The sequence below is a fragment of the Cygnus olor genome, chromosome 6 (assembly GCF_009769625.2).
Source record: "Cygnus olor isolate bCygOlo1 chromosome 6, bCygOlo1.pri.v2, whole genome shotgun sequence".
Taxonomy (NCBI): Eukaryota; Metazoa; Chordata; class Aves; order Anseriformes; family Anatidae; genus Cygnus; species Cygnus olor.
Window position 1 is genome coordinate 17,650,184 of NC_049174.1, and position 18,998 is coordinate 17,669,181.

General features: G+C 38.9%; 1 long non-coding RNA gene across 1 annotated transcript; it reads left to right on the forward strand.

Annotated features, from left to right (window-relative positions):
* Nucleotides 1-177: 177 nt before the first annotated feature.
* On the forward strand, nt 178-5,974 carry LOC121072425. The gene is made up of 4 exons (XR_005821205.1): nt 178-490; nt 1,865-1,952; nt 5,342-5,553; nt 5,768-5,974. It is a non-coding gene; the product is annotated as an uncharacterized LOC121072425 (long non-coding RNA).
* The last annotated feature ends 13,024 nt before the right edge of the window (nt 5,975-18,998 follow it).

Consider the following 18,998-nt stretch of genomic DNA (forward strand, 5'->3'; position numbering starts at 1 on the left):
TATAAACAGAGAGAGTATGTTTATATTTGGGAGTCCACAGTGTATTGGTTTAGAAAGCTTTTCTACATTCTAGCCACGGAGCTTTATAAACACGGATTGATTCATTATTTTTGATCTGCTGGAACAGTAATCATCTTCTTAATGGCTTTGGTACTCTTCCCTTCAAGCAGTGGTGTGATGCTGAACTACCTACAACTGATCTTAAGGCTGGAGGCCAAATTCATGGGCGATAAAATGTTCTACCCTTCACTGAGCCAACCCTGCTCGTACTGCCTGTTGTTACTTCATGCACTGCGGCTTTGCCTTTGCCCAGGCATTGCCCCTGCAGGTCCTGGTGCTGTAGGAGGCCAGGTGGCTGCTCATCCTGCTCTGCCCCTGTCTTCCTCTGGGGCCTCTTGTTCATGGGCACCGCAGCTACTTACTGGAGCTATTGATCTGGTACGAGTGACCAGTGTGACTTCAGAAAGCAACTTTACATGTGATTAACCAGGTTAGTGCCAAACATCTGTCGCTCAGAAAAGAGCTATGCACAGGATGACTTTTGGTGTTCTCTGTTGCTGATCTGGGGGAGAGGTTGAGGCTGAAAGGGACTTCTCAAGGTCACCTGCTCCCTGTCTCTGCTCAAGAAGGGCCACCTGCAGCAGGCTGCCCGGAACCATGACACTACTACAATCTTCCGTCAGGGATTTGGCCAACCTGTTAGGGACTTGGCCAACCTCTTTTCAGTGGTTTGTGGGGACAGGACAAGGGATAATGGCCACAAGATGAAGCACAGGAAGTTCCGCACCAACATGCGAAAAAACTTCTCCACTGTGAGGGTGACGGAGCACTGGAACAGGCTGCCCAGGGAGGTTGTGGCATCTTCTTCTCTGGAGATATTCAAGGCCCGTTTGGACGCCTACCTGGGCAGCCTGCTCTAAGGAACCTGCTTTGGCAGGGGGGTTGAACTTGATGATCTCTCATGGTCCCTTCCAACCCCTACAATTCTGTGATTCTGAGATATAAAATATCCACTATCTCAAGCTGGGTCATTCTTGGATACAGTAATGCTAACGTGTCAGCTGCTGGTGGACAAATCTGAGTGGGCCCCCAAAATTGGTGCAGGTAGGGTTGCTGTATGATTTCCCAGCTTATGTGGTGCTGGCAGCGTCCCCCTGGATGGGGACGCAATGCTGTGTGGTGGAGGTCGGTATCCCAGTGTTTTGTCTCAGTTTGTGAGCAAGAGCACTGACACCCGAGAAACTCCAAACAGATTCAGTTTTGTAGCTTGTCCAAACAGCAGGAAAGGGAGAGGTGGAAGATGTGTAATGTAGCATGATGCATTTCTCCATTTGCCTGTTTCTAATGTGAAAATGGTGTTTTTTAAAAAAATATTGAAAAATTCTCATTTTGAGATATTGTAATACTTAAATTCTCATGTAATTGTCTCAATTCCTACAACATTATGCAAATTATAATAGTAATTTATTAATGGTATTAATTTAAAAAGGGTCTTGGAAAGGAGCTCAGAGCATTCTCGTGGTGTGATTACTTTGCAGGCACTCATTTTTAGGTCTTTCTCATTTCAGGCTTATTTGGGGCTTGGCAGCCTAAGAGGTATGTTGCATTTCTTTTTATATAGAGTGTTTTGCTTAAGGATTATCAATTAATTCTTCATGAATGTCCTCAGTTTTATCTGCAAATGGTTCTGGTAATGGAGATGTACTGTTAAGATAAGTACTTTATGGACTGTTTTTGTGTGAGGGGACTATTTCAATTTTTTTATTCTTGTGTTCTACTAACTCTAAGGTATTTTGTTGTCATAAATAATGAAAGAAAAATGTCACAAACTATCACTGTTTCTGTGCTCTGCCTTTACTGACAGCTGTATGATGCTCATTCAGTGCAGCAGATTGGGAGCTGAAAGTTTCATCAATAAATATGACTCTGATGGCTTCATGTCAGCGGTCAAGGTAATGGCCTTTATTATCCTGGAAACACTTCCACAAGGTGCATGTATGTTTTTTTCTTAAACACTTCTGAGAACTTTTTTTTTTTCAACTGATGTGCACTATTTTAGTCATTATCCTGTGCAAGTGATATAAGGTATTTTAAATAGAAGAAATGATGTAATTATCTTTACTATTTTTTTTTACTATATGCTGAAGAATGAAAAATTGAGTAAGAAATAATGCTGAAATGTCTATTGTAAACTTTGTGATGAGAAGTATTATGTCTCGTACTCTATAAAAATAAAAAATAACAGGGAAACATGGAACTGACCTATCTGAAAAAGTAAAAAGCACAATACTGAGAGGTATGCAGTATTAAAAATCAAAAAAGTGTTATTCAGCTTTAGTTGGACGGGACATAGTTTTGAGTTTAGTTGATTTTTTTATTATTGTGGTTAAAATATTGAATTTTTCATTGGATTTTCCAGTCCATTGTCCTACTAAAGAAATTTTGTAACCCATATAGATACTGCCAGGAATAGTATGCATTTATTTTGGAAAGAAATGAGCATTACAGTGTTTCAGGCTTTCAGTTCTTGTTTTTTATTTTTTACTCTATTTGGTAATTATACGTTAAATATTTCCTATTATTTAAATTGTTTTTTTCCAAATTCCAACTGTTCTTATTTTTTTTCTAAATGGTCTATTAAATATATTTATCATTAATTAAATATCATTTAATTATATCTACAAATACTTTTTTTTCTTCACATCAGTTAGGTGATACTCGGTGCTTGGTCCTCAAGTAAATAAAAGTCTAGGAAAGATGATACCTACTTCTACAGAAACATTTGTCATTCAATGGCTGTACTATAGTTTTCTATTTTCTCTGAGTTTTAACATATAATTGTATTTTTTTAAATATCCACCTACTTTTATGCTGTATATGGTCTCAAAATGCTTTCTAATTTGCACAAATTTCTGTGTAAAATATATATTCTACAGCATGTAGAAAACCAACAAATTTCAGTGAACTCCAACATCTGGAAGAACTAACAGCTGCAAGTAGATCATCATGCTAGTGGAACTACTACAAGATGCAGTTTTGGACCTACTTATGTGAAGAACATGACCTTTTCCATGTTAAAGCTGTGTTTCAGTCTTGGTTTCTTTTTTTATCTTCATTCTGTGTTTTTTGTTTTTTTTTTTTAATTTAATTTTTAGTAAATTTATCTCCAAGCATTTCAAGAAGAATGTATAGAATATCCATGAAAACAACCCAGTTTTGATCACGTGTCCTAGTCTCATCTGGTAGAACAGTAATTTCTTTGACATATTTGCACCTGGCATCCTTTTCCTAAAATGACATTTAAAATGCTAGTATCCAATCAGTGCTGGGAAAATGAGCAATCCCGAATGCTGTAGGTGTAGGTATTCCCAAGGTAAGCTCCCAGCAAGGCCCTGGGGGCTGAGCCCTCCATACAGAGGGGATGCTCTGTTTGCAGAGGACCTGCAATCCCCTGCGGAACTTGTTCTGGTTTCAGCAATGCCGAGGCAAGCTTCTTATCCTTCTGCTAGTGGCAGAATTGAGGAGTTAAAATTCCCACCCTTGCATGCTGGCTGGCTTAAAGAAAGTAGAGATATGAAGCAGATAAAGCAACATTTTACCGAAAGTTCATTCATCAAAAAGCTGCATATTTTGAAAAGGGTAAAAGTACTACTAGACCCATCAGGGATAAGTAAAGGCTATATACTATAGATTATTTTAATCCCCTTGCTAGATATAAAAGGGATAATTACATATTTGTGGTTGAAGCCATGTGGTGGAAAAATCAATACAACTTTTTTGTATGACACTTCATTAGTGTGAAAAATTTTAAAAGCTGAAAAGAACTGCCATGCAATTAAATGCCTCTGCTACTCCAGATTCAGTAATGGGTTTGTATTATTATCTAGTTTATTTGAAATAGTGGTTGCACTATAGCAGTAATTGGAAAACATTGATTATGCACTTGTATATAGAAAACCTGGCAAATCATTACAGGGCATAGCAACAGTTAGTTAGCCTTACTAATGAAGCACTAATTGCTGTAAGTAGGTTAACATGTTAGTGAAACTATAGGGAGATACAGCCTTGGATTTTTTTATCTGTTCAGTGCTACGTATTTTTTTTTTAATTGCATTTTAAGAAATCTCATTCTGCAAATGCAAACCACAAGACACTCTTGATGCTATATTTGGAATAATTTCAAAGAGATTTTGTTTTGTGTTTTGATTTTTTTTCCTTTGAATATAATGTCGAGTACATTTAAGTCATATTTATGCTACTCCTATCAACATTGTGACTTTAATGTATGTAAATGGCTAACTGGAGTGAAATGCTGGTCGGCTCCATTGATTTCCTTATTCTAATGCAATTATGTCATCCATGCTATATGCTTCTTCAACAACCTCTTTTTTTTAATTAGACCGTTCTGTGTTTGAAGAGGTAGTAGTTAAACATTTATAATAAAATGTGACCAATTCATAAACTTTTTTTAAAAAAACAAATTCATATTGTGAAAATCTGAGCATATCAAATCTATTTAGTGAAGTGTATCAGAACTAGGAATAACAATAAATAGATTATTATAACTATTGACTGGGAAAGACACGTTACAATTTCTTTAATTATGCTGCATTAATGCATTCTGTTTGAGAAGTATATGATCCAAATATTCTTATGGCAGGATTAAAAATAAATAAATCTAGATTTAAACAGAATGTGGATGTTTAGCCAATAAGCTCATGTAAATTTGAATTTAAAAACTCAAAAAAATTTGCTAACCATTGCTGGCATTGGAGTGGATGGCCTTCCTAAAAGCTTTCGCTAAAACATATCAGTCCTGGAATGGAAGTATTTATTTATCTAATGCAGAAGATCTTAGTAAGGTGACAGTATTATATTGGGAAGCACTTGTTTACTATGTGGGTTATCGAGCACTGGCACAGGCTGCCCAGAGAGGCTCTGGAGTCTCCTTCCTTGGAGATCCTCAGAAGCCACCCGGACATGGTCCTGGGCACCCTGCTCTGGGTCTCCCTGCTTGAGCAGGGGGTTGGACTGGATGACCTGCTGCCAACCTCACACTTCCTGGGATTCTGATTTTGTAGACAGATGTGTGTACGCTGGAGGCACAATATAGAGTTTGTTTATTTATCTACCTTTGTATGTAAGTTGGGTGGCTGTGTCTGTTTTCAGACATGGGCTCAGGTGTCTGCTTCAATGTGAGCAGCTGGTGAGGCTGATACAACTTCCTAAGGGGTAAACCCGTCACAAGAGAAGAGATCGCAAACGCTTGGCATGGTTTTTGTACACTCTCTAGTCTGGCAGGAGAAGTTCCTCAATGCTAACAAATGCATTTGATTTTCAGAGAGCTGTTGTGAGATTGCAGGCTGACTTTGAGTGAAATCAGGCAAAATCCATGCATGAAGGTGTGGCCTGGAGGACTGCAGGAGGGATGAAATCCTCACACATCCTGGGAGCAAGGGCACTTACTGGATCTCCACTCAACACTTTGCTTTCCAAAAGGATTCTCTGTGGCAAATCTTCTGCATGGGATAGTACTCTCTGACCAAGAAGAAGGTGAGCTGATGACCTTTCCTTGGTCTGCCTGAGATATTTCTCTGGGAATGCAAGCAGAGATCTTGGCTGCGCAGGATGGGTTGCAACAGCATCTACCCTTCCTGCTTCCCTCCCACCGTACAGCTCAGCAGCTTCATTGCATTTTGATAGTGCTTGGCTGCAAAAATGCAGGGCAGGATTTCCTTGTTTAAATAGGTGTTAAATTCTCTCTCAGATTCACAGGAATAAAGAGTGGCCCCCTAAGAAGTTGCATAACGACCTTGACTTATAGAACATCTTGGAACAATTCTTACATTGAAAAGTAAATGAATAACAACACATAAAGTTTACCAAGCAAGTGTTAGAAAATGTGAGTTGTGATTCTTGCCACATTCCAATTTTTTAAAAATAAGCGTGTGTTTTTTCAAAAGATTTTAAAGGGGAGGAGGGATGTTTTAAAGGGAAAACTGCTTCCAGTTGAGAGCTAACCTCAACTAGTTCTGCTTTGACTCAGCTTTCCAAAGAACTTAACAATATTATACCCCTCTGTTCATAATAATGAGCTGTTTTGTGCAAAGCAGCTCATTATTATGAATGTAAGGGCATGTTTTGACTAGTAAAGCAAATCATAAAAATTGCTGCCCATGTCACGTTTTTTCCTTTGTCAATAAAAGATTTTCCTCAGGGTCAGAAACAATTATTGACCAGAGAAAAATCTCAAGTCTTATTTGGAAATTTTTCCCAATGAATCTGAAAGTAGGGGAGTGAAGTTATGAAACTAAAAGTATGTGTGGTGAACATTATCTGCAAGGTCTTTTATGTTAAGGAAATCATGACATCTGCCAATCTTTCAAATTCCAAAGGGTAAAGAATGAGGTCTGTTAGGCTGTCATTGAACATGACAGGCTTAATGTCAAGTTTATAACAGAAAAAGGGCAATCTTATTGTGGTTTATTCAGTTTTATGTTGCTTGTTCAGTAGAAAAGCTCATTTTTTATCTAATTTATAGCATTTGAAATACCAAACAGATTTTTTACATATCTCCTGAGCTCACAGCTCCTCTTGACTACCCCTTAGTCGTTCCTTTAGGGAGCAGCCTTAAATCCTTCCAATTTAGAATCTATGTGAGACCAGACAATTGTTTTACTTGAGCATATCCTTCAGTTGTTATAGAGCTGTTTCTAACTCCAAACATTTTAGTTTAATTACTGCTTAGAATATTTGCTATATTTTTATCTAGGTTGCCTCTCACTTGAGCCCATTGGGCTGAAGAAAGAATTACTCCCCGTGCTGTTCTGTAGCCCTTCTTGTTCAGATCTGTAATTGGCCCTGTGTTTTTGACTTTTTGCTAATAAGCAGCTTACTTGCTCTCCCACTAGACTCAACCCACCACTTTTGTTTCATGAATTTTACAAAGGATTTTAATAGATGCTTTAGGCTATGCAAAATGTTATATGAAGGAAAGCATTAATGCTCTAGCCTTGACACAAAGGACGTGTGAATGGCTGCTTATCATTACCGTCAGGTATCAAAATTTTCATTAGGAGTTCTGGAGGACAAAAGGGGAAAAAGTGTAGCTATATGAAAGAATATTAACCTATACTGTGTAACCAACCACAATTGCTTAGCATTTTACATTAACTCTCCTCAGACACTGGCTCTCATTATTTTTACACATACATAATAACTGCTTATTATAGCAGTACAGTTCACACTGATATATTGTAGATAAGGTTGTGTCAGCACTTCCATTATAAACCCTATTTTCAGAGGTTTAAAAGGCAGCTGTAAAAATTTACTCCAGACAGAAGATTGGTTTTCTAGGTTTCTGCCTCGAGCAATTTTTTTTTAAACCAATTAAAAACAATTGGCTGTTTTTTAAGCTATAGAAGTAAACAAAACAAATTAAGAGGTTTAAAGCACGTTTTGCACTTCTGTAACTCACAAACCTTTATTAAAAAAAAATATAGAAAGCAGTCTGTTAATATGTTATATTGCCAGTAGTTTTCTGTAAAAGAAATATATACTGGCTATTGCAACAAAGAGTTATAAACCAGGATACCACAGCTTAAAATTACTTACTCCTGAGTTCAGCAAGATGCTACTTAACAAAAACATTTTTTTAGCTCTAGAATGTAAGTCCAGACTTTGCTGTCACCAAACACGTACTTTTTCTGAAATCCTCACTCCTACAGGGGCTAGAAAGTCATTTCATGTTAGATTTCTCCTTGGGCTCACTGGGAAACAGAGGGGTAATTTTACACTCACATAGATCAGCAACAGACCCAAATGGTTTGGGGTGTTGGGGATCGCTCCTCAAAGCTTTCCAAGCCCCTTTGGCAAAGCACCGATCAGGAGGTGGTACTGGCTAAGAGGACTTCTGGAAATGATACGCAAATCTTTTCCTTTCTGGTCGTCACCAAGCCTGGCACTGCCACCTTTGCAGAGACGATGGAGGTTAACTCTGTTCCCTGATTTGCATTAGGTGGTTATCTCTGGAGGCAGCCTTGCTGACAAAGGGCTCACTGGGAAGAAGCTTATACAGTCAGTCTCCAGGTGAATTCTGGCTTCATTTTGCCAGTATGTGGTATTTCTCACCAACAGTGGTGTGAGTACATGCAAGCACTTAAGCTGGAGAGCAGCCAAAAATTCCCTGAAAGTTCCTGAGCAGAGGACTGAAGTGTCCCCAGCTGGGTTTGAAGATGACTTTGTGACATGTTAGATACATGATGCTTCCTCCTTGCATCTTGAATGGGAAGGTGTGGCTGTCATTTGCAGAGCTCTTCCCTTGGGCTGTTGAATTCTGTGAATGATGCCCAGGTGCCGTGCATGGCGGATGGAGGAGCACTGCTGGATTTTGCTCTGTAACTGTACCTGGCAGTGAGAGGGAAAAATAACAGCACACCCATGGTTATGGAGGTTACTTGGGAGGTACCCAAATTAGTCAGTTTGATATCCCAACATTTCAGCCCATCTGTTCAAACAGGGATTTACCCACTACTGTGAATTGTGCCTTACTATCTACTGGGTAATATTATGCATTAATTTTTGCAAATGGTTTTAGGTATGACATTTCTGACAGTTGTTCAGCTGAGTTGGATTAATAATGCATTTTTATAACCCTCATCTCACTTAAAAATATATTACAGTGCAATGTTTTGAGAACCTCTAGAATTGAAATAAATATTTAAAATATATTTAAATAAAGTTGGCTCATCGTGGTAGACATCATCAAAAGAAAACAATCCCCATGCATGTTCTTGAAACCTTGTTGCAAATTTGGAGGTGCTTGTTATCTTTTCCCCTAACTGATTTAATGAGGGAGTGCTCTGTTCCAGAAATGTGGCTGGGAAATGTCATCGCTGTATCTTTTATCATAAGATCAAGAGGCCAAATTCTGAAGTTCTCTCTAAGTATTGGTTCAGTTTCTGATATGGTAAACTCCCTATTGGAGAACCAAGGAAAGTATCTGGAACTTGGAAAGAAGCATAAAGGCACTTGAAACAAAGTCAAGCTTTGGTAATTAAAGTTTTTATATGACATGGTTTGAGGTGACAGTTCATACAAGTCAGAAGAACATGCATGGTAAACCGAATGTTTACTTGCTTAGCTCTTTTTGGTATAACATAGTGATAACAGCCCAGGAACCAATCTGCTGCTCAATGAAAATACCTTAGTAAGATACTGAACTTCTGACACGTCACCTTCTGTTAGTTCCTCTTCTGGTCTGAAGGCAGAGACTCAGCTTCTGGTTTCAGGCAGGGAACCATTTCTGCCTGCCTTTCTGAATAGCAAGGTTAGATGAGGTGTGGAGTATCCATAATCACATCTGTCTGCCTGGCAAGGCAATAGCTACACAAGCATGAAACGTAATAAGGAAAACACTGAAAAGAAATGTGAAAAGGTAGCAAAGTTCATGCATCATAATGTGGTTTCTATCTAAAGAAAAAAAGTCAAATTTTGTTCTAAATTTGAGTCAGTCTTATTTATGGAAAAGCTGATGATATCTCTAAAGCTCATTAGGTATAAGCAATCTTATTTAAATTTGCATTAAAAAAAAAAAAGCTGTTTGTGTTTGCAACCTTATAAAAGAATTTCAAATTAAAAATTGAGGCGAAGTCTTGGGCAGGTTTCATCTGAACCAAAGAATTCTTGCCTTGCTTCAGTGCTTTGATCTTTCTTGAAAAAGCTGTTTGGTACACACTTATTCAGCATCTAATGAAACTATGATATAGCTTACAAATTTTGTTGGACAATGCACCAAAGTGCACCGAAAATTTGAAAACCCAAAGAGTGGGTCTGCCAGCAGTAAGGAGCAGAGAAGCCATACATCTGAACATGTAGATAGAAATGCAGATAGGGAGAGCTAGCTGGCAAGAGCATGACTGCTGTTCCTATGGCACTGAACGGAGGGATGTAGAGCTGGTGGTGGGGCAGGGGGGAATGAAATCCTTCTCTCCAACCTCACAAGCCAGTCCCCCAGGTTTCAGTAAGTAGGGGGTATGCTACACCCTTACAAATTGCATTGAATACCCACCGTATTCCATATTACCTGCCTTATGCTGGATTTTAACACAACATCCCCACTTACTACTAAATGGGAAGAACAGTGTTTGTGATAGTCCAGAACCTGTCTCTTCTCTTCTGAGTTGTAGGTTACTTGCGATATTTAGTGCAAATGAGGGATCACCACTTCCCCTGCATGGCAGTGTTTTTCCACATGAATTTCTCATAATTGAAATGGCCAGGGTTACATTACGGGTTTCAATTATCTTGAAGCAAATAACTGTATCTTTAAAATATTGTTGAAGAGTTGCATTTTTTTTTCTAAAGAAAAATTTAAATTTTAAATGTTTGCAAGGGAGACATGGGTACAAATTTCTGCCAACCTTACACGTGTGCTGTCTTCCACCACAAGGACAGTTCTTACTAGTGTTCTTCACCTTACTTCCCTGAAAGCTTATGAAAGCATTATTTAAAATAGGCATTTCTTTCTGTAATCCAAGCAGAGAGGGCAAAAACAGTTTTTGTCTCTGTCTTACTGGCTGAGGCCAGCTACAGGTAGAATATAGATGATTTATTTCAATTAACTATGGTTACATTTGAACTGCAGCACATGTCCCTAGGGAGGTACAAGAGCAAGGTAACTAACTCTGAATGAGCAGTTCAGTTCCAGGGATGTCCTTCAAAGTGAAGACAGATGAAGTGTGTGTGTGTGTGACTGTTTCTCATCCTAATTAATATATTTAAGCATTTTTTTCTTCTTAGTCTTGGTTTATGTACTAAAAATAGGAAAAACATACACATCAACTGTGGAATGTGAAACACAAGGCAAGTTCTATAAAGCACTGCTATAATGCATGCTACTTCCAAAAACTAAAATATTCACAAAATTGCTCATTATGCAACCCTTTAAGAGTAGAAGTGGAGAAGAACTGAAGGACTGGTGTGATAAGTAAGTTTAAAATACATTGAGAAACAAGTAAAAACTCCCCAGTGTCCGTGACTAATATCAACAACTAGAAGATCTCCAAACACAGAGGCATGATTTGTAGAAATAATGTCATTAACTTACAGACCTGAGAAAATTGATTTTCTTCCCTCATAAATCAGCAAAAAGTTCAGAAAAAGCAGCTGATGGTGTGTTTGAAAAAGGCAGACCAGCCTCAAAGAGGAATTGGAGGCAAGAGCAAAACTTTCCCAGCTGGCTACAACATTTATTATTTAACTTCAGCAGATGGATCCACCTTAAGAAAGGTCCAAGGAGCTAGATGGAAACCAAATACAGCAAGAGGAAGTTGGGGATGTGGGTGTCAGGTTGTCAGTAATCTGACAGCTGTGGTAACTATCCTCTAATCCAGCGGCTCCAGCCACGCTCTCGGCTGACACCGCAAGGACTGACTGACAGCTGAAGAGCGGGTACTTCTTACAGGCAAAAGTGACATCCAGTCTATTAAGGCTGACAAGCACAAAGCAGAGATTTGCCCTGAATGGTTTGGTACTGAAGCCTAGTAAAGGGGTTATTTGAAAGGTCTTAGAGAAAGTGTCAGACTCAAGCTCAGATGATAACAATATTGTAATGATAGCACTGGACAATGAAGTGCTATGATTGCCCATACAGGCCAAGAAGATTGCATGTGGATATTGAGCTCCAGACGCCAGTTTACAGCAGTAGATTCTCAAAAGCAAACATGCCAGAGCTCTAAGACCACCCTTTGTCAGAATCTTGAAGGCATTTTTTTCCAGTGTAATGATCTACTTGTGCCTTTGCTGTTTTTGCTCTGGTGTTAAGGAAAAAAAAAATAGCAGTAGGAGCAATTATTGCAGGCACCTGTAGAAGATGCAAATGGTGAAGCAGTGTTATCCCTGATCTGTGACTTGTAGGTTAAAACAAGATGTGCAAACTAATTTGCTTAGTGTTGAGAAGAAAATATACAGTAATAAAGGAAATAGCTGGATTTTAGCTTAAATTCAGAAGTAGTTGAGGAATCTGGGTCTGACATAGCAATGTGAAGTCATGTTGCGCAAAATGGGACTGGTTTTATAAATAAATGTGAAAACATTTTGCATGGTGTAGCAGCTGAGTAGCTGGCCGGTGCAGAAATTGTGAGGTTCCAGAAGGAATTGCAGACAGTAGATCATTCATAATAGCAGTACCTGTACCTGCTGTTGAGCAGAATTAAAAAGGAAACCTCTTCCTTATTCAAAAAAACTCTTTTTTTCTTTTTTTTTTTTGTTTGTTTTGTAGAATATAGCATTTAAATGATGGAAGGGTTTTTGTTTTGTTTGTTTTGTTTTGTGGTAAAAAAGCTTAATTCCATAGGCAGCAGTTCAATCCATCCTTCCCCCAGCAATATTCATCAGATCTCTCATCTAGTCCCTACAGCCTACAATTTAGGCTGTCTTTCCAAGCAGCAGAAATTGCACTATTTACTGCATCTCAGAAATTATCATTAAAAATCTGACCAATTGTTTTCCCAATATCAAAATGATCCTGTGGTTTATTTATTCCTGGATGCTTTCAGGACATTGCCTCTTCTTTCCATTAGATTATTTTTGTAGCTCTAATCTATTAGTTGAATCTAGTCTAACAGAGATGAGACTCAGTTTTACATCTCTTCTGCATTTTCTGAGGAATGAAATTTTACAAACCAAGATAAGCCAGTTGAGGTTTAGAAGCAATTCAGACTCTAATCAGTAAGAAACAAATATGGCTGAATCATGATCACTGCCTGGAGAAGCAAAAGAGACGACAGGAAAAAATCTTCTAAACCCTGCATCTGGTTTGATTGCCAGCAGATAAATAGCCAAGGCTGGAATAACATCCAGCCATTGCTGCTGTGTTTTTTTTTTTTTTTTTTTTTTTTAATAAATGTCTTGAAGCAGTACCATGTGCTAAGATAAAGTCATTTAACAGCAATTTAACTCCTTCTGATGTGGGAAATACCAAAGAACTAATATTGTGTGCTTTTCTGATGTGGGAAATACCAAAGAACTAATATTGTGTGCTTATAGTTGGTAAGAATTTGTATTTCTGCAAAGAAGCAGTAGTCATAAACTGAAAACTTGGAGAACAGCAATAGAAAAAGACATCAGATGGGCACAGACCACCCAAAGTGACAAAATTTTGGCACTGGAGATCACTAAAGATAACTTCTGGTTATGGCTTAGCTTAACCAGTTTTTAAATACAGTGACGCAAACACTACATGTGTTTGCATCCAGCCATATCCTCACCCAGCTTGGGCTTCTCAGAAAACTACCTGATGATATGCCATGCCATGCTGTGCAGCTAGATTTCCTGCTAGAGGACTAGGAAAGTGTGGCAATACTGGAGGCTAGGGTGAATTCTACGAACTTGCTTTACAGCTGCTATTTTTTAGGGGACTTTATACTAATGATATCTTACTGCCTATTTTTCTCAGTGAAAGGGATTTGGGGTTTGTTTGTGCTCACTGTAGGGTGTTTGTCCTTCCTCTTCCAGAGATGGAGAAGGCATGCCCAAAAGCTTGCCCAGAAATAGCACTTTAACTCTCCAAATCTTTCCCTTTTTACCTTTCGTGACACAGTGATTTCATAACACACTGCATCAGGACCTTGCCTAAATTTTGACAAAATTAAGATACCATGCCTTAACTTAGGGTGCAGCGACAAAGCCCCTACCACTGGTGGAAATTACTTAGTCTGAACACAGAGAAATAACTTCAGGTGTGCGGAAAAGACGGTGCCAGTAACCAACAGTAGGAGTGGGAACAGCTTTCAGCCAAGGAGCCAAGACAGAGTGAATGTGAGCTTGGACAGTCCTGGTGTGCTGTGAGCTGTGCTAACAGATACATTACATGGATCAACTTAATAAGGTACGCGGATCCTGGATGGGCTTTGGACTTCAGTGGTCATTACAATTTCTTTGCTGAAGTCCTTTATGCTACTAACAAAATTTCCTAAGAAAAAACAAACAACAACAGAAACAAGTGCTACACTTAGCTGTCCAAATAATCTGTTCTTTTAATTCTTACATGTTTTCTGGATTTCTTGAACATCTAGGAAATGTGATAGGTTTCAGTTGATTGAGCTGATAAAAGCAATGAGTAGAACTGAGTCTGGGTTAACATATGCTGTGCGAAGTTTAAACTCACTTTTTAGAAAACATCCCTACCAGTCAACAGAAAATAAAGGCAAATTATGCAGCATCCCTGTGCATGTTTATTCAACTCTACTAATATATATGTTGTGTTTTATTGTCTGGTGGGTTTTCTTTGTTTTGTGTGTGTTTTATAATGGTTTTTGCTTTTTGGAAGGCAAGAATTTGCTTTTATTTCCTTGCCAAAATTCTTTTTTTTTTTTTTCGGTTTCATGTTTTGACAGAAAATCATATGTGCTTCTGGGAAAATATATTTCTTTGATCTGTTTAATATTTTATTTGGATGGTAATTTAATGCTCTTTTTCAGTACACTATGTTTTACAAAAGGCAACCAAACCCACTTGCAGATTTTATATTTCCAGAAACAGGACACCAATATATCATTTTTGGCAAGAGTTCAGTAGAAAGAATAATCTGAAACTCTGTGCCAATGTATTCAAGTATTTGCTGTCCTAAACTAAAAAACGTACTTGCTTACTGTATAGTAGCCATCTGTCATTTACAAAATGACACATCCAATTTAAAACTACTAGGAAACAAAATGTTTAATCAAAATTTTAGGAATGCTTGGTAACCATGAATCTTGGAGGCCTAACGACTTCACTGTAACAGTGCTATTTCACTGACAAGCCATGTGGTCCACTGCAGAGGACATGCAAGTCAGCTGTCACCTTGGGCAGGATGCTTTACTTGTCCTTTGCTCCTTTTTTCCAGTCTGTGGAAAGGAAACAAATATTTTACCATTTATAGGGAAGGTATTGATGGGATAGGAAGTTCAAGTAAGTTACTTATATCTAAAACTTTCATTAGGTTTTTATTATGTCTGCTTGCCAAAGATACTAGAAAACGCTATAGACTTTTGGATGTTAATGTTTAACTTTATGGCAGAATTATGTGATGTGGTGGGATTTGATAGCGTAGGAAACCTGTTTTAGTTGCATGTTGCAGTGACATAACTACAAGATATGAGTACAGGCTGCAGAAATAGCAACCTTAGTGATGAAAATCTTGGCAAAAGTTTTGTATGAAGGTTGGCTACCCCTGGATCATCAAACTCAGTCCTCTTGTACATTAAATTTTGCTGTATCTTTTTTTACTCATGTATTGTACTTGGTTTCTATTATCACCTTAATTTTTCGAGTTAGTTTTGCACTACATATATACACAAAACAAAAGAAAAACCCTGCCCTGAGGAGTTCAGCCTAAACAGATGAGACAGATGGAGATGTGAAATGATTCACCCAGGATCACAGCAGAAACAGGAGGCTGGTCAGAGATGAAGGTCTACAAACTCCAGGTGGACCCAGGGAATCAGCTGCTTTGGCTCTTCTGGGCTCCTCCTTGGAGTAATACGTCCCTCCAGCCAATGTCCCATCTATGTCCCTTCATTTCTCCAGAATAGAAAATCCAGTGTGCTGTGGATATAAAGTTTTAAATATGAGTTTATACCGGGAAAATAGAAGTGCCTGATGATAAAAAACAGAAGTTGCGTTATATCCTGGGTGTGTGTTTCAGAAGACTGAGCTCAGATAGTATTGTAAGCTGTTGTTTAAATCATGCATGCAGCCAAGTAAAATGTTAAATCTTTGTTAGCATCTTTCCTTTATTACGCTTTAGTATTTCCCATTAACAGTTGGTTTTTAAACATGGTAAGTGAATTCCATACAGTAGTTGCGGAAAGTCTTGCAGATAAACAAAACAAAACAGAAAAAAGATAAAGCAAATAACGTCTGAAGACCTGAAAAGAGAAAAATTGGATAACAAACATTCAATCAGTCTGAGGTATTTTGTAAATCAGAACACTTTTATTTGGATATACTATTGTTTAACAGCCAGTTTAAATTGGGACCAGCATCCTGATTCTGGACAGCATGGCTTTTATTGGAAGTCCCTGCCACTTTTAAACATCTTTAATACATTTTAAAAATAGAACTGTAAAAACCAGCAACCAGACTTCAAAGAGAAGACATGTTGTGCCAGAATTACGAAGCTGGTGCCGATTTTCACTGGTTGTAAAGCCTTGGGAGCGCCTTGCAGTCCGTCCCATGATGATGAACGCCAGGAGCACAGGCGGCTGGCACAGAAGCACCCGCAGCGTGGCAAGGCCTTCAGGAGGGGATTGGGATTATATCAGGATTATATACTGCATATAACCATAATCTGTGTGAGGGTGCTAGAAGAAACATGCAAGATGGGGGGGATCAATTTTTTGTATGACTCTTTTTTATAGGTGATACATTTGTGTGTTAAACTGAAGGGAGATGCTCTGCTGGGTTAAATTGTCACTACCCAACTGGAGCTCCATGACCCTGGGTTGAGAACTGCAGAATTAGCCCTGAAGTTGATGTTGTTTTGACATGCGTTGGTGGAGGATTGGACCTGTAAGTTTTTTGACTCTGGCAGAGTGGTGGAGGCACTTCAACTGCACTGCTGTCCTGGTCTGTTAGATACTGAGCTCCCCGTGTTTCCTTCAGTAGGCAGCAAGTGAGCTAAACATGTTCTAGAGAAGTTTTATCCTTGTTGGTAATCAGATTACTTCTCCAGACCCCTCCCATTACCTGTCTGATTGTTTCTGTCTTCCACAGACAGGTCCTTTAAAGTACCATAATTCATCAGCCACTTTGCCTCGGTGCTACCAGTGCTATACCTCCTTCCCAGGAGAAGTCCCATGCCGGTGTGTCCATACACGGGGTCCTTCCTCAGTAGCTCTTGGCAGGGTGCATTCGGCGCTGTCAGCATTGTAGCACGGGAAGGTATTGCTGCAGCACAGCTTCAGAAATCAGTTTGAAGTGTGAAGGCTGCAACAACTGGTTTATTGCTACCTCTAAATAGGCAGGGATGTGAAAGGGACTCTCCAGTGACATATCTGCAGAGAATGTTCACCTGGGAACGGGCTAATTGCACATTTGATGTCACTGCAAACCCACCTATGCATAACTAAAATGAGCATGTATCTGACAACTGCACTGAATTTTTAAAGAAATTTAAAAATACAGTGATTGTAGAACTCCAGGGCCCAAGATGGGTCTGCTCGACACTGAAAAAAATATTTATTAAAGATAGGCTCTGTATTGATTTTTTTGAAAATTAAGACACGAACAAGTGCTTCACTAAATGTTTAGTGAACGAGCTTCTGGCAGAATGTAAATTCATGACTATGTTAGGAGTATCTCTGGCTATAGCTTTTGGCATGGGCTCTTTCTGATTTTCCTGTTAAAGAGAATTACAGTTTTTGTTGTGTATTAGCATCTAGTCTTCAAATCTATAGGTGTTTGTTGACACCCTATGCAAAAAATAAATAAAAAAAATAAAAAGGTTCCTGTGAGTATGTTGTTCCTGCATAGCTGAGCTATTTGATATTTCCATGACCATCATTATGGTTTCAGTTCCTCTTACAAAATTTAAATAAGGTGCCCAAATAGCCTACAGAGAACCCTCATAGTTCTTTTTTTTCCTTTAGTTGCCTTGTCTAAAGGAAGTCAGCATTGGTTACAGTTGAATTTCTTCTTATTTTTTATTTCCCAGCAGTGCTGTATTTGTCTACGATTTTTCTGTCTTAACCGATTTAGAGTTGAGTTAACTCTAATGCTACTATTGTAATGCTGGAGAGCAGGTTACCAGCTGCGCTCCAGAGAGCTGGTTACACTATGCAATGCCCTTTGTAGCCATGAGGAAAGGGGACCCAGGGGAAGCACAAGGAGATTCCCTCCTGATGGTGCTGACCACACAGGCAGCCCCATCCCCTAAAGTCTCCTGAGCTTGCAGGCTCTTAGAGCTGGGCGCTGCTGCCACACACCGTGTATCTAGATCTTGGCAGGGGCTGAGCAGTCTTGGAAGAGATTTCTGACTGCACACTTAGCAAAAGAGCTCTTTAGGGGAGGAGGGTGAACCTTACTGAGTCCTCTTCGCTCCCCCATGGAATTACTGCAGTGTTCTCTACATGGGACTGCTCTGGGATATTAGCACTGGATGCCAGTTCTTGGGCTGCCTTATGCACCTGAGGGTTTGCACATTAAGACTCTTCATCAGTTACAAGCAAAGTGTAAAGGGCAGTGGACTGCACCAGCCACTGGGAAGGCCTCTGGAGTTTCTGTTTTTCACTGGCCTCTAATAAGTTGAGGCTAAAACCTCTGGTTTGAGGAAGAGGCCAGTAGAGAATTTTACAGCTGTAGACAAATAGCTAAAAGGATTTGGCTCATTAAGCATTAGCAACAAATTGCCCAGGAATACCTGAATATATTTTAAAAACAAATAAAGCGTAAGTTAAATACACAGAGGATTTTTCTTTCATCAGAGGATAAATTTTCTTATCTCTTGCTAAAGGCCTGCAAGTGTTAGCTTTAATGGAGTTCAGGAAATGTGTGGGAATAGATGTGTGCAGCCATTACTTAGGCAACTGTTTCGTCTCTGAAAGGATTCACTGCCTTACCAAACAGAGGAGAAAAAATAATGTTTTCCTGAGATCGATGGGTGATCTTAACTTTCCTCAGAACCCCATGACTCTGTATTTTTCTTTTCTGAAGAAAGCAGATTAATAAACAGGTGATGGACTTGAATGAGACCATTCCAGCTGGTCAGCATTCACTTGCGGTGGAACTGAGAATGCTGGATCTTGGTTCACTCAGTTTGTATCTGTCTTTTTTTCCTATGACACTCTGTATTTTAAACTGAAATTATGACTTTATGGCAGGAATCTTACACATCCTCATTCAGCTGTTAAAATTCTGCTCTGATCAACATCAGAGAAAATGTTTGTGGAAGAAATAGAATATATCTTTCTGTATGAATTGTGATGATGCTGTTAGTCCCTGGAAGTGACATATTC